This window comes from Prenolepis imparis, unplaced genomic scaffold, assembly GCF_030444845.1.
Source record: "Prenolepis imparis isolate NDT839.2.m4 unplaced genomic scaffold, iyPreImpa1.0 SCAF_6, whole genome shotgun sequence".
In the NCBI taxonomy this organism is placed as follows: domain Eukaryota; kingdom Metazoa; phylum Arthropoda; class Insecta; order Hymenoptera; family Formicidae; genus Prenolepis; species Prenolepis imparis.
Genome location: NW_028141164.1, coordinates 1,301,786 through 1,323,752, shown reverse-complemented (window position 1 = coordinate 1,323,752; position 21,967 = coordinate 1,301,786). Strand labels below are relative to the sequence as shown.

The following is a 21,967-nucleotide window of genomic DNA, read 5'->3' as shown; positions in this document are numbered from 1 at the left end:
GGCTCGACACTCGAGGATATACCGTCGTATCGAGAATCGTAAAAGTCGAAAGAATTCGTTTCTACCTGCTCCTTGATTCCGATGTCTACACAACGAGGTCTCGTGCTGCGAAAAAACGTGTTGAAGGTTGCTGTAATCTTTTCAGATTATCATTCTTCGTTTGTAACAGAGTTTCGCAAGACCTTTACAAAGTATATGTTTGCGCGATTCAAAGTATATATCTTACTCCTTCGCTATTTAAGATGTATATCTTATTCCTGCTCATTTTTAAGAACAAAGCACGAGACAAAAAAAGAATATCGTATAATAATAAAGAAATAAATATAATGTAAATTTTATTTTGCGCTGCAAAATTTCTTTCTCGATTTTGGTATTATATTATTATATCAAATTGCGACTATAAAATCAGCGAATTAATTGAAGTTTAAAAATTAAAGTCGCGCGCGTACATCAAATATTTTGCGCTTATATTCGCGAAGAGATACCGACATACATATAGCCGAAATAATAAGTCGAAACTCGAGCGAGAACCCTCTCCCTCGTAGCAGATGAAAATTTTTCTTCCTTACACGCGTGATTCTTCGCGGTCAAGCTCAATACGGTGGTGTCTTTCTGCTCTCGATTTATAGTTTTATACCTGCGGCGGGGAAGAAGAAGAGATACCTAATAGACAAGATTTACTGCGGCACGCCCGTCTCAATTGCGGAACAAATTTATCTTCTCTGCGGTCAGCAGCCTCCCCATCGCTTCCTAGCCTCAATCTTGGTTCCGCTGTTCCTGAAATATTGGCTCACCCCCGGACTCGAAAGTTACTTGACAAACGAATCGATGTACGGTCGAAGAGGGAGAGAGAAGAAGAAGAGGGACGGTCCCTACGGGGTTAGCAGGCCTGTAAACTTTCCTGCGTCCCCGACGAACAACACAAAACACACATACGCTCTTTCTTTCGATCTCTGCACGTCAGTCTCTTTAATCGCTCCCGCGTCCGGAGTCATTGGAAATCCTTGGGCGTGTAATCGCGTTTTTATTCAATTTGACACAGCCGATGCTGGACTCTCTCTCTCTCTCTCTCTCTCTCTCTCTCAGCGAATACACGCGTTTGCGTTTTACATTTCGCGCGAATGTGTACGGTCGTCCGCATTTCGTAATTGATCGCGTGTGATCGCACGCTGTAGCTCGCGAACGTAATTAAGAACGCAAATTAACGAGAGATATTAATCGGCATTAAATTACGCGAGTGTGTGATTTACGATCGATAAAATTGTAATTCGTTGCGAATACGCGCACACAATGTTGGTCCCGATACATATTATTAATGTTTCGAGAATACTGTCGGCCGTGAAGAAACAAGAAACATGAAAGATCTCCTGTCCTCCTTCTCTCTCTTTCTCTCTCTTTCATTTTCTTCTCGCTTGTTCTCCTTATCCTTCTTATGAGGCGAAACGACGGTTGGCGGTTCGATGCCTGTAAATTGTGTTCTGGACGTGCAATTAGCGCGACAACATCGACCTTCGCTAGCGAAAGCACCGGGATGAGTGCTGCCAAGAGCTTGAAAAACGCAACGAAAAAGCGGTCTTCTGTATTTCAACGCGCGAATAGAACGCGTTTCCGTCACGTCGAATCCAATCGGCGAGTCTGGTTTTGCGTGATGGACGTCGTATCCTCGGCAAGTTTAGTCGCCTCTCCACACACAGTGACACACACTCGCGATAAATAATATTCGCGAAAGCGCTGCTTCTTTATTTGCTCGTTCGTTTTACGATTCTGAAGGGATTACACGCGCTCTGAAAGGTCTAAAATAATTCTGCCAAGCTATCATTCCACTTTGCAAATATTGGTTGATTATTTTATTTTGTCCAAGATATAGAAGTACGATCGTATTAGGTGTCGCTCGAAACTCGATATCGAATCGATTTACAACAATATCTTTATTCTTGGACGAGAAACGAGTTGGACACAACTGCCAATGATTGGAGTCGCGCGTCGGCTGTTTAAAGAATTGCATTACTCTCGGCTTTGGGTTCTCGGTCTTCTTCTTGATTCTTCGGATCCGCGAGATAAACGGCATATCTGTCTTATCGCGTATACGTGATTGGAAACCCTAAAGATGCGTGAATAATTACATAGATGTATATACTTTAACGTTTACTTCAAGCATGAGGAGAGAAGGCTGAGCGAGTCGTCGTATAAGTTTATACGACCGAGAAACGTCAAGAATTCTCGATCGTTATCTCTTCCGTAAGCACATTTTATGCATCATGATATATTACTTTAAACAGGAGATCGTGTTAAAAGTAAAATAAGTTGATAAAGACAGTTTTCTCGTTGGGATGTAAGAGTCGCGCGCCACGAGATACATCAAAGAAATAACTCGAGATATCGGCTGGATGTGCAATTCAGAACGGAAAGATACATGTTTAATCTCGCGCATTAATAATAATTATACGATACATAAATATACCCAAGAACGTAATATATCGATAACAGCGCTACTTGAGTCGGCGAAATCCTTAATCGGTCTGAATTTTAAAATGCAAGGTTTGTTAAATTACAGCCCCTCGGTATATTGACATGTTCGTTTCGCTGATATGGGACACGCGTGAGGTGCATAAATAATCGTCCTTGACTTCGTTTTTCGATATCGAACTCGCAAAATAAGCGGCACATTCGTCTTATAATACCTACGTGACCGGTGATTCCGAGCTCTTTGAATAATTACGAACTCTCCAGTGAAATTTTGGCTTGTATTTCTTTTTCACTCGCGTAACAAATTTACGATGTAAAATTAATATCTGAGAATGGAATTCTCTCGGATTGATTTAAAGAGACAACAGTTGATTCGTGGGATATATTTAAAGAAAATCAAGATTTAATCGAGGTAGAAAATAATTACACGTGCAAAAATATTTTACTTATTTACATAGAGACATGATAGCATCATGTATCATATCTTATAGGCAGACATCGTATAAACATGTTGCGTAAAGTAGTACGCGTGCGAATATTACCGCAGAGGGATGCATTTGAAAATATGTTAATGGCTACGGCCGTTACAATTTACAAGTGTAACGTGTTGAATGCAATTTACGAGCTTATACGAATTTAGCATTTTGCTATCTAACGAGAGTCTTAGTTTCCCCTCGCTGTGACATGTGATTTTTACATAGCGTGACGTGCTACAAAATTTATAGGAAAAAGATTATTTGCCAGCAAAAAAGAGGAGAGATATTTGACAGCAAAAAATGGAGAAAGGGTTTTGGAGGAAATCTCCCTTATCTTGTAAAAGGATGCCGCGCTAGTCGTAAAACGGTACAAAGGGAAGGCCGCTTTTAAAAGCATTGTAAAATTAACAACGGACTTCGCTTTCGACACTTACATGCGTTCCTTTTGATTGCCTCAAATTCATTTTTTGTATATACAATATAGTATGTACAATATACATAGCATATCATATATTTTCGACATTTTTTTCGTCAAGTTTTTATACGTAACATTTGTGAAATACGACGACGTACTCGGGAACCCGAAACGATAAAATAAACTAAAGCTATTTTTCGGCACGTTTCATCAGTTTTATTAGACGTTTTAGTTTCTATATTTGAAAGTTGTTTAGCGGTTATTAAAAAAACGCAAAATATCACTCGACCTTCGACGAATCGTGCTCTTTTCTAAATAGAAAAAAAACTCTACACTTTGTGCAAAGAAAAGGCATTCATATAATTTTTTTCAAAGATTAACACGCGCTGTATAAACTTTTGCCGAGAGCGCGCTGTAAGTGCGCTGCAACTATAGAGCAAGTTATATTATATAGATATACATATCAAGTGGTATCTCTTAAGCTGACAAGCTATATGCAGTAAACGTATATGCGAGGCCTGGTCGTGACGTGCGAAAGCGGCAGTTTGTCGGACCGGTAACGTCTATCCGTCGGATTCTAAATCCGGGCGCGCAGTTCTTCCACTACGGGCGTAGATACATCAAGACGGGTTCACCTACATTCCGTAAGTCAAAGTAGATAATTCGCGATAAGACGACTCTCGCGGGAACGGCGCGTTTTGTATTTGTATGCACTCGCTCTCTGTGTGTGCGCTCTGTAGAAGCATATGGAAACTAAAGTAAGTGTAGAACCAGAGAGAGAGAGAAGGAACGCAGGGGCTGCGTGCCTGCCGGTAATCACGCGCCGGGATAAAGTTATTCCGGGGCATAAATAACCGACATGTCTGGAATAAGGCATTAATTTGTGTTATTTATCGGCCATTACGCGGCAAAGAAACATTCGCATGGGAAATAATGTATCATTCTCAACACGCGTTCACGGCGAGTCCGGACGAGGAATCGAGGATGATTCGGAATACCAACGAACCGACGGACGTATGTATATGTACAACAGCGAAGAAAAGCGTCGCGAAAGCACGGTTACATAATTTGTTGTAGACATGATGAGTTATTTTCAGAGAGAAACAATGGTCGTAGGTCGTAGAGTTCCGAGACGACGATTTGAATTTTTCATATCTATAATACGTAATTCTTTCGAAATTCGTATATAATTCATATTCCGATCGTCTGTTTTGATATCCGTATAAAGTTGCCAGGAAATTATATATCTGGTTTTTTTTGATATTTTTTTCTTTTTTTAGTATAGGGGAGATAATCTTTCTTAATTATTTTGCGATATCGGGACTGTCTCATAAAGATGGGCGCGATATTATAATATACGAGCTTCGATAAACGAAATGTGATAATGATTAAATCAGTCCGCATTCGCCAAGCTGGCAGCAAATAATCCAACGTCTCGAATAACAGATTTAGGAATTTGAAACAGCCATTTAAATGGCAAGCGTAAGAAAGTATTCGTATGTGCATTGCGTATATATTTGCGAGTAACTACTTGGGCGGCTGTTTCTTTGAAACAGGAATGCCGTACCGTTACGTCCACTTCAATAACTCGATCAATTGCAATCACGAGCGTGTATTTAATTAAGAAACAAGATTATCGCGTTGCGTGAAATATTATTGAGCTCGTTATTGTTTATTGGCCGTACACCGTGTGTACCAGCGATAAAAAAAATCTCTATTTCTCGAATAACGTTATTGCGGTACGTGTAATGTCTAAATATAGAAATTACAACGGGCAATGTAAGTAATAAATTTTCTTCCGCTTGTGTGTTGATCCGAGAGCGGTTCTTGGTGATTACAATGATGTATTTATGGAGAATAAAGTTTCAAATTACTTTAATAGCGTTTTACATCATCAGTTTACGTTATAATCATCAACTGACAATTCTTTTAAGTATATATGGACGTGTATGCGCTGTAAACGAGATGTTATATGTCTTCCGATATGAATATTCATTTCTCCCAGATATAAATATTCAACGTGAGTTATAATCGATCTGAAAGCTAGCACGACTTGTCACGTAATATCGTGTACGTACCCTTCAAAATAGCATCTCGTGTTAATTGGCTGTTAAGTTAACATCCGCCCGAGGATGATGGTACAGCTTTTTTGAAATGCAATTTGAAATTAAAGCGATTTGAGGTTGAACAGATTGCAAAGTTGATGAGAGATAACTTTAGATGGCGGTAAATACATGATCAGGTCCACTGCCGATAAAAGCATTATCTTCCGTTATCTCGTTGCGCACATCTAACTAATCTATTAAATCTTCAAGGTGCATAAAATTAAGCCTTTTATACAAGGCTGAACGAATATAAAAGGGGAAAAGTAACGAAAACATTTTAAGACTGAAAGTGACTGTCCCAAATGAAATGCGCAATTCGACAACAAGTTCCAGATAAACGATTTTTAAAAAAATGTCAATGGCGAGAAGGAGAAAGTTTCCGTACAGTTTTTTTTATTTATTATATGCAAATCGTATTTAATTGCAAAATTTTATCACTTTGATATTTTTATTTGCTATCGACATTTAAACAACAGATAGAAGTGATTTTAAAACAAAATGTGGCTCTCTGAAGGAATTAAGGCATTATTCACGGATTTATTGCGCCTAATTATCTATCAAAATTTAATGAAATACATATCAGTCGTAATATAGGTCGAGGCGATAAATTTCACAAAGCAAGATTCACGCCAATTGTTATTAAGCACGAGAGTTAAAACGTGAGCATTCGTTGCATCTCCGTATATCCGTCCCTGCTTCGAAGAATCTCGCGCATGGAAGGGGCCATCCCCGGTGAATTATGGACTCGACAGGGCAGCGTGGCCGCCACAACATTAATTGGGTCTATCGCCCAAACGAACACATGTCGGATTACTCGTCCCACTCTGGTGGTACATATACATACGTCAGGCGGCAGCATCGTTGTGCCAAGAAACAGAAGAAGAAGCATAAGAAGGAGAAAGAGGGCATAAAAGAGAAGAAGAGGAAGAAGCGGGAAGTGCGTCAGAGAGGATCGGTTCAAGAAGGAGCGAGATGTAATGAGAAAAGGAAGGAACGGAGATCGAGACAAGTCTGCTCTTTCATTAATCAGCGATTAAGCCTCTGGCCTCGGCCTTTATGAATTATTATGATACCACATCTCACGACATCGCCATCAGTCACGACCTGTCGTGTATCTCGGTAACTATCTCCGGGGCCGCCTGGCAGACGTGTTTACATTTATCACCGTCATCTTTTCAGCATGCTTGATTTATCTTCCGCGCATTATCATCTGGCACTTTGACATTTTGTTTGAATGGATAAGAGTGGCTAATGTCGCTCTCGAGTCTCGGGGGATCGGCGATGGCGAATACAAACGCAGATTAAGAATTATAGATTGCGGGATACGTAAAATATCGTATTTCGTCGCGATACGGATTGGGATATCGTGCATCATTTCCGCGTCCGTCGATAAATAATGTGTCTCGTAGAGATAGTGTGCTCTTTATCTGGTGTCTTGTACACATATCCTGTATTAACATGTCGAATATTTACGGGACTATTTAAAAGGCATCGGAATATATGTAAAGTATTTTGTGTGCTTGCAAATGCATTTTTGCATATCTTTTAATAGCCATTCGCGCTAATTTGATACTTTAAACATATTTTTTTTTTATACATTATCGAAAGCTTCCGTTTCTTCGAGATAACAAGTTTCATGTAATATGCATTCATAGATAATACAAACGCGCATGAATAATGTTATAAATATTATTATAAATATTACTATCGAAATTAGAAGAGAGAGAGAACGCTTACATAAATTTAATAGTAAAATTTTCGATGGAACGAATGTGGACTGATTAGTCATCCATACCCAGAAACGACATGCTCCTCATCCATCATTATCCACCCAACAGTCACTCCATTAATCAAGTGTGGTGACATCTTGACGCGTTCGGTTATTGATGCTTTTTCTTACCGTAGTTAATACCAGTTTTGAATTGATAACGTCACTCGGACTAACGCGATGCGCCGATATTGATCGCCCATCCTGATATTTATAATTACCCGGTACGTTACAGGATCTCGAGAAAAATATCCCTTGTATAAAAAAAGCGAGGGAAAGAAGCAATCGCGCTGAGTTAACAGCTAATTGAGTGAGGTCGCGAAGCATTTAAAAGACTGCAAGTGATTAACGACTTATAATGACGTTCAAGATTTTTTTATAATTAGCATATTAGAGAGTTCATCAATTTTTTTTCTCCTTGACCTTAATTACTCCTCTCGAACGACACATACCGCGTATGAATAAATCTCTCTTTTACTAGATTTTTTAAAGCAATATTATGCGATAAGCGTAATTAACGAGTTAGATAAGACGTAACGATTGATATAGCGATAAACATTAAGATCTAGCAATTGTAATAATTTTGAATCAGCCACTTGAATTAAGTTATTTGATATAGTACTTAATCCGAGCGTTGCATAGTCGATATCTTCATTCGTTCACTCCGTTATGCGGAATAAACGTATCGCGGCTCTGATTCACGTTCGGAGGAGAGAACGTTGTATCATTCCCGACTTATAATCGAATTAAATACTCCAGTTATCGATATCTACGGTATATATCCAACAATAGCCCAGTCACTTAGAAAAGCATGCCGCACGATAGGCTATGATACTTTCACGCGCGCGGTATCCGGCCTTAATTGAATTTATGTACCATTTTATTTCACGTTTCAGATTTTCGTGCCAATCCCCGATAAATCTGTCGGCATTAATAATCATAAGTGTAAGTTACGGCCGGACCAATGGTCCAATAAAAGCTACGGCTGAAGCTAATGCTGAAAGAGAGGTAAAGAGAAGTGGCGCGGGGAGAAATTGTGAATAAGGATGAAAGGGGTTGGGAAGGGAAGGAGGGATCGAGTGAGAGCGCGAGGATTAATGCTAATCAAGAATAAATTATAATCATACTAACGTTTTCATACCGAACGACGCGGCCGGATGCTCTGACGCCAAAGGGGAAAGAGGAAGCTATAATTTATTGGATGGCCGAAAAGACATTGCGCGTAAGCGCATAACTTGTGTTTATCAGAATCCGGCCATTTACTCTTGAAACATATTACCGGTTTAACTGCCAACCGGATAGCTATTTTATTTTAGGAATGTTTATCGCGCGTCGGTATATATTTGAAATATGTGTATATGTACGTGTATTGCGACAGAGAAAGAGCGCCGATGCACAGACAAGTTGCCCTAGTATTTAACATTTACTGACACGACGATATACTTGATTGCATAAATATCATTGCGAAAAATTGTGTCATCTATTTACATATAATTTTTTTTTCTCGAAGAGAATTGTAGCAATTATATAGTGATGCAACACGTTAATACGATTTTCGCAAACACTTATTTGCACAGAAGAATTAAAAATTTTACCAAGTATTCAGCTTGTTACAAGCAACGGAGAAAATTTGATAAACATTATATATTAAAGATCTTTTTACTACATTTGAAGAAGTAGACTGTAATCTGAGATGGCACGATTGCTCAAAGGCCGTGACTTTGCCGTTGCTGTTATTAGGTCTTCGGGAGGTGTACTCTCGTGGGATGTTTCTCTCGGCGATATATCCACAAAATTGAATAAACTAAGCAATTCAATATCCATCATCTCGCTTCAAAGTCACCCGTGGATCCCGGGATCAACGCCTTTTGATAAATGGAAATGAGTTCAAAGGACAAAGAATGTCAGATACAATATGAATGTATCAGAAATTAGAACGACTCGGAGATAGCCAGCATTAAAAACTCTTACCACCCCATTTATCTTGAATAATAGATCCCCGATATAATCAATCCAGATAAATGTAATATATCAAAATGGATTAATAAAAATTCATAAGGTAAAAACTTCCAGTAGGGTGTATAATAAATTTTCGGGTTAATATGAAAAAATATTCTTTATGCAAATCGGTATTTAAACTCGATTGTTAAAAACGCGCAACGCGTAAAATAAAAATTAACTTATCATGCTATATATCAATCTCTGTCGCCAGTCAAGTCTATAATTAATTTCGCAAGAAGCAATGACAAATGTGTTGAATTGATTATCTCATCGTGAGTTATTTACGCAACATATGCGTTTTTTTAAATTCCATCAAGTTGCAAGAATTTCTTGCGCAATTGTTGATCGCTAATAAGACGATCGATGAGTATTGTGATTTCTGCAATGAGTATTGCGATAACGTTCAGAATGACGAAGAAGAGAGTGATTAAAGTCATCATTAAAATAATCTTGTTAATAGAAAAATATAAATCTTGCCGGTTAAACAAGATAAATAATCGTGCGTGTCTTTAAAAAGGAAGTCGACTTTCATTTCACTCTTAATGTAACAGGCAGATATGCCTTTCACGGCGATAATTCGCTATCGCGGCAAGTGTTTGCATGATTATAGGATAGCACGTGAACGCGAACTGAATATCGAACGTCGATTAAGATGTATAAATAAAGTATACGGCGTATAATTTTGTATTGTATATTCGATTAGTATTCATTCGACATCGAGCCAGCTGTTTGCGAGATATTTGAATAATAAAAAATGATAAAAAAAAAAAAATATGCGGGATGATCGAATTTTTCATAGAATACTTATCATTGCGGTATCATGTACGAGAGACTTATGCCGAGAAGAAGAGCGAGACGGATGACGGGTGGGAGAGAGAGAGAGGGAGGGGAAAAAGGTTGGGAGGGTCGCTCATGGCACCGCTTATTTACTCAGGCCGCGAGTTGATGTATGGCCCGCTGCTGGATATGTTGTCGGTACCTTTCATTCGGCCGCCTCTCGCAGAGACAAGAGATAACCTCGCCTCTGATCAACGACCACTCCGATGCTCTCTATAAAGGCCCCATGCTACATGATCCAAGCGCGGGGTCGGCATGAATCTTGGGCCATTCATGGCAGCGTGACGTCGCGCCTCGTCGCTGTATCTACCTACCAGGCGCGAACGGATACACGGCTCACCAAGTGTTGTTCGAAACGCCTTCATATAGCTCAAATAAAGAGAGTATATCTCTTGTCTCTAATAAAGAGAGTATCTCAAGTCGCGTATGCGTTGTTACCCACATAATTTTATTCATGCAATTCGTATTCCTGAAATTCTCGAATATACGATACGAATATACAGAATTGATACCTGCAAGTTTAGAATGCTTAGAAATGCTTAGAAATTTTAGAAATCTTAGAAATGCTTAGAATTCTTAGAAATTCTAAACTGTACTTATAGAAAAATCAATAATAGACGCAATAGAGGGGGAGACTAATTTAGAAAATCATTGATATTTTTTGTATTCTCCATTTCAAGCTATCTTACATTCTGCCATACGCAAAACAATACGCTGCATTTAATTATTCTGATTAATCTGAATTAATTTTTCTATTGTGTCAAAAAATTTACCAGAGTTCAAACTACATCCGCCCTTGGCAATGCTTACAATAATATATGTAAATTAAATAACGCTTATGGGACAACAAAAAAATTTATTGTCAGACTTGCATATACATGCTTGTTAACATGTTTGTCCGCCAGAAAATTACGCGCGTAATATAACATAACGTAACGTCGCGCGAGAGACGAAATTATATGTTGCGATTTTCGCAAAATTTCTCCACGGTGCGATCGGATGGCGATTAAAATCGGACGTACACGTGTGTTTGATCGCTTTCGTTCGCCTCGAATGAATGTTTTCTCGAGGTCGCGTCATAACGCAGTCCAGATATAGAATAGATTTAATAGCGCGCGACATTTATTTACGATCGTAAATACGAGTTGACGTTTTATATATCGTTCTGCTCGAATCTGGAAAATTTACGACATTTCCGTCGAAAGAACTTTGCTCTTTACATTTCTCCGCTATTAAATTCATGTCACTGTGTGTGTTTGCTATGTTTTCTCGTTTCTAAAAAAAAATTTCCGTTTTCTCGCGATAATATACTCACCAATTCTTATTAAATTTCGAAGCTTTAAGCCAGTTCCGAAGTATCCGATATTTCGCGATAACACAAAAGAGAGATCCAATAATGTTTTAGCTTATTGTTAGTCCCTCCCTAAAGCAAGTTCTTTTCAACGTAACGGCTATTTCGCACATGGTATATCCATTAAATCCCAGATGCAAGAACGCGAACCCGCATTGTGTGGTCTAAAACGCAAACCCTCGAAGATCTAATGAACGATACAGGATGTCTTTACTGTAACGATGGTGTGGTTACGGTCCGCTGTACAAATAATGCGGGCAATGCAAACAGTAGGAATCACGCGGAACGCTGTGGCGCAAATTCAATCTCCGTACAAGGATTTGGAATTCTTGCGGGCTGGTTAGCCGCCAACAATGGAAATCAACTACTAGGCCCGCGGTCTCGTCTATAAATGCGCCGCGTTAAATTGTGCTCTCTTTTGCGTTTACGTTGATCGTATCGAACATGAAGTGCTCTTTAAAATTTTTACAAGAATTTAAATAATTTATATCAAAGCATAAATTACTAAAAAAAAATAACTTACATTTTTCAAAAATGTATGTAATGAATTCTAATTATATACTGTTTATAACAAATTGAGCTATATAATAGACATTATGCACTCTAAAATATTTCTTTTATATTACACTCATACTATTTATCAATAGCATTAATAATGAGTTTACTGATACATCTTTCAGAATGTATTACAAGATTTAAACGTTGAGAAAGGTATTAAATATTATCGCTCGCGTGATTGATGGATTAAAGTTTATCACTCTTTTTGTATTTTATCGCTATAAATTTTTGGGACATCAGGCATAAAGATCGGTCGATTCGCGCATAATCCCACTTCGGGATACCTCCTTCGCCACCGATATTATGGACATCGCTGTATAAATAATGCGAGCGATGCGGTATAGTTTGCCGCGGGACACGAACGAATCGTATCTCCGTACGAAGCTTTGGAATTCTCGCGGGCCGGTTACCGATACAGCCGCCAACAATGGAAATGGACTCCGCGGGCATTGGGTGGCCCCTATAAGTGGCCTCGCATTCCGACATCGAATCCGCCGGTGGTGCTCGAAATGTGAGCGCAGCACACATGCAATGCGGAACGAAGACCACGGGTGTAGTTTCGCGCCCCGCTACTTGGACGCATGCATACCGCATCGCTAACAGATCGGCCAATTTTCGACTTGAATATGTTAAGACCTCCCACAATGTAACAGCCACTTTGGTTACTCTGCATCTACGGGATATGATGACGCCCTAGAGGGTCTTTTGGTGCGCGACGTCCGTTGAAAGTTACATTTTTTTTATTCGATGGCGGAAGCAACAAATTGTACAGATAGCAAGACCGATTAAAAATTGACTACACTTAATATACATTTATTTTTTCTTCATAAATATATATCAATCAATAAAAAATTAGTGTCAGGCGCACTTTTTATTTCAAAAGTTGAGGTTTGTTCTTTCTCATTTCAAAGTATATTATTTATAATTAATATCACAATCCATAATATTTAATTCTAGACAGACAATTTGGTATATATTAGTTGGAAATGTTTTTTTTTTTTTTTTTTTTTTACAATTATCACGTATAATATTAATTACAAATTATTAAGGATCGATCAATTATTTTCTTTACTTGCCTTCGATAGCTATATCAATGTAAAGCGGAAATGTAAATGTCAATCGGTAATGGTCGGTGTCCCAGGATTAAACGCGTAATGTCCATATCTGCAAATTGCTCGAGTGCTACGCGAGGAACGTATATCTAGTTTCCGAAAGTCTCGCGACGCAAAACCGTAGAACCAGAATCTGACGAGCTATAATCCGCCAGACTCGCGTATACGATCGAACGAGCGGCATTCCTCGAAGAACGAAGAAAGCGATCGGCCGGATCGAGCACGGCAGGAATGAATTTCCAGCAAGCGGGGTGGTGACGGGCTTCTCTCTCTCTCTCTCTCTCTCTCTCTCTCTCTATCTCTATCTTTGTCTCTCTCTCAATAGCGGCGGCGGCGAAATGTTACCGATACGCACACAGAGACACGGGGGTTGAAAGCGGTTCCGATGAACAGAGCCGCATTGTTTGTCGCGGGAGGCATTCCCCGCTGTCGGCTGTCACCGGAAACATTCATTACGGCGCGTCGCCCGTTAGGAATCACTAATGTATTCGACGGCGACGATCGTGCGGATCGGTTTTCGGCGCGGCACTTCGCGGAATCGAAAATTCGTATAGACAAAAAAAAAGTCGCGGCGGCGACGAAGGCTACTTGTTACACAATCGAGAAAGAGAGAGTGAGAAAAAAAAAGAGAGAGCTGAACAAGCGAGGATTTGATAGCGTTCCTCCTTTTCGTTGAGTCGCTCGTTAGCGAAGGATCTTGTATCGACGAATATAAAGAATTGAGATATAAATTATTTTTTCATATATTAAATAGTAGCGAGCGAATACAGTCAATCATGACTTTAGATAAATTTTTTCTATTCGCGTCCGTCTAAATTTTCTTATCACTGAGTTTTATAAAAATAAAATTACGACTTAAGTAAGCGTAACGGTTTAAATGCTTAATTATGTTGTCAAGCTTTTTATTTGCTCGCACCTGGTCCCTCCGAGCGTGTTAGGGTGATAGGCGTCGACACGGCTTACAGTAGGAGGAGAGTATTCAGATAATTTGACAGGGAGCACCTTGGCCCCTTAATAACTCTGTCTAGAGGGAATTGTGATGTAATCTAACGACTCTATTGCCGATACGAAAGAGATTTGTCGAGCAGAACATATAGTTTCTATCTCAAAATATTTGTGAAATAAATCGTCAATTAGACGATAAATGATATTACATAAAATTGCTTAATTAATCGAATCGCTTTATTTATCGAATTATTTCTTGGTTGCGGAAGAATTAGCCTCAACTGCCGCGTTCATGAAGAGGTGTGTGTAACTCACGCAGGAACGTTTTTACGCAGAGGCAAGAAAACGGGACGAGCGGGCAACTACCGAGTTTATAAATTCTTGGAATTGCGAGAGCGGGGGTTAAGTCAAATCAGGCGCGCGTGTGAACACCCCTCATAACCGTCACTTTCTTCACATGCCGATCATCAGTGTCTATTGCTCCACGTCAAGTATACCTCTGGCTGCAGTTTCGCGATATCTCTTCGTCCGAGTTCGCTAGAGAACGAGGGTTGCGCGAGAGCATTTTCTTTCTCTCTCCATCCATCTCTCTGTCTCTCTCTTTCGTAGAGAATTGTGGCGTCGCTAGCAGCAGCCCCCGGTTGTTATCCGTCTGTAAGTATACAGAATCGTGCCACTGTATAGAGCGAGAGGGGGGAAAGTGCACACATCGGTACGAACTGTGTAATTTGAGGGTAATTCCGCGAGTCGTATAACCTGTAGATAATGCCGGCAGGCAGGCAGGCAACCAGCCAGAGAGGAGAGTGCATCAGTGCGCTGCTCGTTTCGTTTAATTGGTCGTTCCCAGGTTTACGAGGTTTCAAGCGGGGCGCTACGAGATGGAGAAAAAGAGAGAGAGAGAGAAAGGGAGAGGAGAGGAAGTTGTGGGTTGTGCACCGCAAAGGATGCCAACCACCGACGATCCAGGTCTACGCGAGACTCTATTTTATAAGAACCGCGAGAGAATCCCCGATAATTATTCTGTTAATTTCATCTCGACGTTTAAGAGTCGTTCCTCATATGAAGCTTGCAATATCTATATAAACTGTAATAAACGCGGATCGTGTCGTCTGTTGAAATAACTGTTTTATTTTTAGCGAGCTTTTTGAATAATCATTGTAATACTTTTACATTTATTGACATCTATATATATGAAAAACTTTTAATTCGTCGTTCTTAATAGAAAATATAAGAGCTCGAAATTTCTAAAATTCTCACAGAAACATAAGACGCGTGTAGTCTTGTTAGATAAGTTTATTATATTTTATTTGAGAAGCATTATTCACAATCATTGTTCGTTTATCCTCGACGAGCTCGTGGCAACCGTCCAAATTTTGTTTATGCCAACGCTGCCCGCGTCTCAAAATCAATTTCAATGCTGCCGCCGAGCGAATCGCATAGATGGGTAGGTAGGTACAACGTACGCACGTAGGAAATGCGAGCAGAGGGTTTAATATCGCCGGCCGAGATAGAAGCAATAAATGCTTGTCGAGTAAATCAGGATGAAGCGCCATCGAGGAGCGCGTAATGGCCGCATTAAGTGAATAACTCACGGTTGCAGTGTCAGAGTCTCGGGGCGCAGCGCGAGGTTGGACTGTTAGGAACTGTTAGGGGTGATAGCGGTGCCATCAAACAACTTTACGGCGTTAAGTGCTCGCCCCGGCAACGGCCGCTGACGCATTACCAACCTAATTTCTGCCAAATACCGACGCGCAGTCGGCGCGCAGTGAAACGTGTGCATTAGCGCGCCGTTGACGGATGGAGGATCCGTTTGATCTTCCGGTGGAGTGTAGCACGGCTAATGGCAACCGATTATTTTCGGTCGGGCCATGCGTCAGGGACGCATTTCATCGCGTTTCGCCGCGCACTTCTTTTTCTCGGCATCTCCCTCTCGCCTCCTTTCCCTCCGACTTTTCGAGCGTAACCGCCATTAACAGCACATAACGTGAATCGCTATAACGTGGCGCAATGAAGACACAGTTTATTTATAGCAAATGTGCGTGTATGTAATTTATCTGCTAATTTTTCAGTTAACTCGACTACGACTACAAGAATTATTAGGTCTTAGACAAGCTATAACGTCTCTTTCGAGATCGTTAGGGCTTTAAAAGATTTTACTCGCTTGGAAAAAAATCAAGAACCATTCTCTTTGGATTCTGCGAAACAGCATTCTCCGCACAGATCTCCGATAATTTGCGTCGCCGCGATGACGGGCGATGAATCCTTTCGTTCTAGATACTGGCACAATACGCATTTTCTCTCCGATTTAGTGACACGGAAAATGTGATAGTTCGACAGTCGCGTCGTCGTCGCGCGAGAGATCGCGGTATAGCTGGAAAACAAGCGTAAGAGCCGCGGCAGAATATATTTATAGCCGTCTCAAGCTATTAAGATAATTTATCGGGGCCATTACCGAACAAACGAGAGCATTAATCTATTCTAGCTTCATAAAGAGAACTTCGTCGACGATTTTGTAGCCCGCGCGCCAAACGAGCACTTCGGAGTAAATTGATGGATCCCCCTGACCTGGCGGCTGAGGACCCTCTGTAAATTGCTCGTAAATTTTTATTTATTCCGCCGCAAATAAAACCCTCGAGAAAAAGAGAGAAAGAGAGAGAGAGAGCGGTCGTTCGCGGTTGGTGTCTTTCTTTTTCTTCGTCGCCGCGTTGCGTCGTGCCAACGTCATTCGTCGACTCCTAATAGGTCCGGCGATTTTCGAGTAATCGTAATTTTTAATCGACACCGAATTGCCGACACGGTATTTGCACTTTTCATTACTTTGAGCGCGAGTGTTAATTTGTCTGGCAAAAATACGTGATATAAAATAAATGTAAATTTTATTGTCTCGTCGAGATTTAGATTTTTAGAACACAAGCGCGCGCTACGCGCGCGCCATTCTTCAATTTTATATTAAAAAGAATGATATTTAAAAAAAATAATATAGTTTGTTTAAACTCAATTAAAATATTTTTTCATAGAAATCAGCTGATTAAGTGTTAAATTTGCTAATTAAATTTTAAAATAATATGTTATAAAAATTTACTATTTAAATTTATATCATATATCTCAAATAGTAAAATGTTTTATTTTATTTGTTACAGGTAGCATTGCTGATAAGCTGCGCGCGAGTTTCGAACGGACGTTGATTCGTGCGATTATAGTTTTCGCATCGTTTTTTCTCATTGCAAGTGCAATGTACGCGAAATACGCGTGTGTCTCACGCGTCGCGTCGGGAGTGCCGTGTAAAGTATTAATTATTCGTGTTTTCGCGAGTGTCTGAGTGCTACCATGGACCAAGAGAGGAGGAGGAGGCCCGGGGAGGCATCGGGCATCAACGGGACAACTGTGAGGTAAAACCTAAAAACATTTATTTCTAAACTACATAGAGATACTCGACCGTTTCCAGACTTTAACACCTGTACACACACATATACCCCCTCATAATTTGAATATTTTGTTTTCAGATCAATGGGTGCTGTGTACTACAATTCCGCTATTGCACGGACCGGTGAGTGAGAAATATAATATAACATAAATTTTTTTACTCACGTTTCTTCGAGAGAAACGGATTAAAAATATCTTTTCGTACAAAAGAATCACTTAGTTAGCTATGAAATATCAAGCCCCGCGACATTTCAACTTGCAAAACAAATAGAGATGTACCGGGAGGAAATATCAAACGGTCTCTTTGACATTTGCGGCCTTTATTCTCGCCGAGTTCAAACGCAGAATGTGCCGCACGATCGATAGCTCGTATCATTCCCCTCGCAATAAGCGCATACATGCAACACGTCCGAGGGAGCAGGAGAACGGCCGGAAAGGATCGCGTTGAATCCCGGTGGCGTGACGGGCCGCCTACTCGCGGCCAGGTCCGCATTGATCAAAGCGGCAATTACTGTCATCGTAATATTACTCGGGACGTTACTCACACGACCATAGGGCCAGGACGTAGGGCACCGCATCACCTACACCTTAAACGTTGCGCCGTCGTATAAGCCGCGGCGGTTGCGGCCGCGTAATCATTTCCCGGAATTGCGTTTGATGTGGCGGGGCGTTATTAGTTTTCCATGGAAGCGTCGGTAATTTTTCATGTCGCTCGCCCTCTGACCCGAGCCGGCCGTGATTTGTCGGCCCCGGCTTTACACTCGAGTGCTGACACGGTCGGATAGAAAGAAGTCGTTATCAAAGTGAATTAGATCGAGGAGAAGAAGCCGACGCTATTTGCGGCGCAACACGGTTTTAATTATTCACGAGGATATAATTACAGACTATATCGTAATGCTATTTAATTTAGAAAAAAATAGAGCATAACTTTGATCTCTTTTCACAATAGCATCGATCGTTCATATGTGTAGGAAGATTTTCAATTATTGAAATTGTAACACTTTTCGACGCAATTACACAGTTTTTTTTTTCAAATATAACAATTTGTATATATTGATTTTCTCGTCGCTCTCGACATCTCGAGCTCTTGTGATTCCGAGAAACAAGCGTGAAATCAGATAGGGCAAGACGGTAGCTGACGGCAAACATGAGAGCCGTTGACACGAGGCGATAAATTCGATGCAGTTTCGAGAGAAAGCGGGGTGAGAGGGTAAGCAAGCCGCGAGCGGTCGGTTAATAAATGTCAGAAAACGGAGAAAGGAGACCTCGGTCATGGTGCGGTTTCGTGAAATTCTTAGTGGGTTAAGGCTGAAAGCAGTATCTAATAATGGCGCAGTCGCTCGGGTCAAACACGTAAAAACAGGGCGAAGATTTATGGCGCACCACGCTTCGCTCAGCATGATGCTGGATAGCATACTGCGAGCTAGAGTCGTATAATGGGAACGCCAAGTCCGCCAAGGACTTCGAAGCGCTAACGGAAGTGATGCTGCAAAACGAGCACCGGGGGGAACCCCGGTGTATCTAAGGCGACCAACAGGTACGAATTGATTTTTGCCGATCTCCGCCCCGCGCGTCATCTATCAAGCGCGAAAGCACCATTTTAATCCTCTGCGGGAAGAAATGAAACGAAGAAGCTTCGCTGTTTTTCTATTTATTCACATTCAAGTCTCTATAATGTAGCGCTCAAAGAATCTAAGGTTGAAACTTGAACTATTTTTCTTTGCGTTTTTGGCTTAAAAAGTGCGATCAAATTTTTCTCTTTTTTTCACTAACTTTAATTGAGCCAAATAATAGTTTGAGTAAAAAGTTTATGACTAGTAGATTAATTCTAAAAAATATTATGTCGAGGCGAGCAACAAATGGCGACACTTAAAATTACAAAAAAAGAAATAAAATTTCTACGTTAGTTTTATTAGTTGTAAAAAAAGTTTGAACGTTATTGGTGAAAAAAGGGGGAAGTTTTTCTATAAAAATTTGTTCGCAGCCTTTCTTTAAAAAGAAAACATTTTTTTGAAAGGAAACCTTGTATGCGATATTTTTCGCATAATTCGTAAAGATGATTATTTCAATACTTCTTTTTTTTTCGTGATTTTACATGTTGAACTTGCTCTTGGTCACGTCGGTTTTCGCAACCTTTCGCGGAATCTTTCGTCGCGCGCTCGGGACGGAATACCTGGGATACGAAAATGTGTGGGAGGTCTTTATTCATCGTTGAAAGGGGAGGGAATCACACGTAGAAAGGCCGAGAAAAAGGAGCAGATTCTCGTGCATCTTGCAACTGGGTACAGGGTGCTCTTCGTCTATGAAGCTTCGAGGGAGACGGAGCGAGAAAGAGAGAGCTCCATCTATTTTCGCCTCCCTGTTCCAAGCAGAAGCGGGATGATTTATGCGGAGCGGGTGCCGCGGCACCGCGCCGCGGGAGAATTCTCGCTTTCAGCTCCGCACCCAGCCGTGTCGCCAGGGTGGCGGAGTGTGCCGTTGCCTTCTCTTCTTCCTCCGGGGGCCTTTCTGCGGCGCGAGGGTCGCGATGCATCTTTCTCAGATGACATGCAACTACCGGCCATCTATCGTTCTTTTTCCTTTTTTTTTTTCTTTTCTTCTCCGATCCTTTGCCGAACGTTTCCGCGGGAGGCAGGCTAATCATAGAACGACCACGAGCAGACTGAGTTATGTTTCGAATGAATGACATGCGGATTCGTGCAATTTGTCAGAAACGAATCCAACGAAAAATCGGTACGATCCTTAAAGTTGTCAAGTTTCCGCAAAAAGAAATCCAACAACTCGCTTACATTATACATAAGATAGATGACTATCGATGTATTTTATTTTGCAATCAATTATTTTTTGCATCTAGTCGGCTGAAAAATTGTATTATGAATTATGAATATAATTTTCTTAACTGATATAAAAACTGTTTGCGTATATTTTTTATATTCGCTTTAAGAAGATTTAATCATTAAACATGTTTGTAAGATCACATAGATCACGTTGATCGATAAATCATAATTGAAAGAGAATGCGACTGCAGTTGTCGATTCGATATGCAAAATGCTTATTGTAATGATAGATTGATCGTTAGCATTCGTCGTGGTTAAATCAAGGCGAAATGTGTTACGCCGCGACTACTACTGCTACGTTACGGATATCATTAAGGAGAAACGCCCCAAATTACCTTCGATGAGTAGATCGGCAACAAAGGCGCGTGTTTTGCTTCCTCACTCGGGCTCCATTTATCTCCGCGAGCACAATACGATACCGGATTTGACACATCTATCAGCGCACAATGCTTCAGCCCGGTCCGCCCCATTCTTTATTTTCCTCCTTCGCCGCCGATTACTCGACGGAACAAGCTTTTCTAACGCACCTAGACTTCTCCGGCGAGAAATCTTCGACAAGAGAACATGACTGATATCCGAAGGCACAACGTCTCTAACACATATAATTGCTCTTTTTGTATTTCTCTCGCCCTTCTACCCGGTGACCCGGTATTATCGGACTTGACGCGATACGGACCTGGCGCGATAATTAAACACGTGAAAGGATGCAGCATGAGCATGTGACGTGCTCACGTTGCGTGCGCGACGATGCGATGGTTGCACGAGGTATACCAAGTCATTATCGGGAGACTCGCTTTTGAGTGAGGCTTGTATGGAAAGAATCACTGACAGAGGCGATTACACACGACAGCAGTCGACTTTATCGGAAGAGTACACGCGAGATACCGTCGAGCCGGAGGAAGGGCCTGTAAATTAACGATTGTAGAGGCTGCCGCGGGTCAAAGCGAGCCGCTAAGCCGTTGAATCGTCATTATCGCTCTCGCGAGTGGTGACGCTGATAGATGCTGCCTCTAAATGATGATGGATGGCTCGTATAACTGTCGCAATATACGGCTACCCGATGAGCTTCGTGTATCTTGATTTACTGCCTGTACGCTCGCCATTTTGCAATTCCGCGTACGCATAAGTGCGCTCGCTGCCATTATCGTTGGATCTCTCTTTTAATTCCTTACGAAAAGACAGAAATAAATGGGATTGCAATGACGTCAATGGTTTATGGAATTCCGCAGACACTCCTCGATCCGATTCAATTCGAGAGAATAGAAATATTAAGGACGGCTTGATGTATTAGATAAATTTACACACACATACATTGCTACATATGTATATTGCTATTGCTCTAATAATAATACATATTAATAACGAGGTCAATTTTAAGCGAGATCAATTGCTGTCTATAAGTCTATTTCATAATTCTTTAATCGGAGGGAAAGATTTATTAACAGTAATCACAAACTGATTTCAAAAATAAGTTTTCAAGAAATAGAATTGAACGAGAAATAATATCGAAGATAACACATTTCGATAGATAATAATTCTCTTCTTATTTCGCGTCGAGATATATATTTCAACGTCTGAGATAACGCAGAACATTGTTCCATATAATTTCGATAATATAATTTTATATAGGAGCAACAACTAATCTTATCGATTCTTTCTCTCTCTCTCATCTA

General features: G+C 40.6%; 1 long non-coding RNA gene across 1 annotated transcript in view; it reads left to right on the top strand.

Moving 5' to 3' along the window:
- Positions 1 to 17,353, top strand: part of LOC145937089 (uncharacterized) — a 54,580-nt gene extending 37,227 nt beyond the window's left edge. Inside the window, exon 4 of the long non-coding RNA XR_014425476.1 lies at positions 17,175 to 17,353. This is a non-coding gene — a long non-coding RNA (uncharacterized LOC145937089). The remainder of the gene's footprint in view (positions 1 to 17,174) is intronic.
- The last annotated feature ends 4,614 nt before the right edge of the window (positions 17,354 to 21,967 follow it).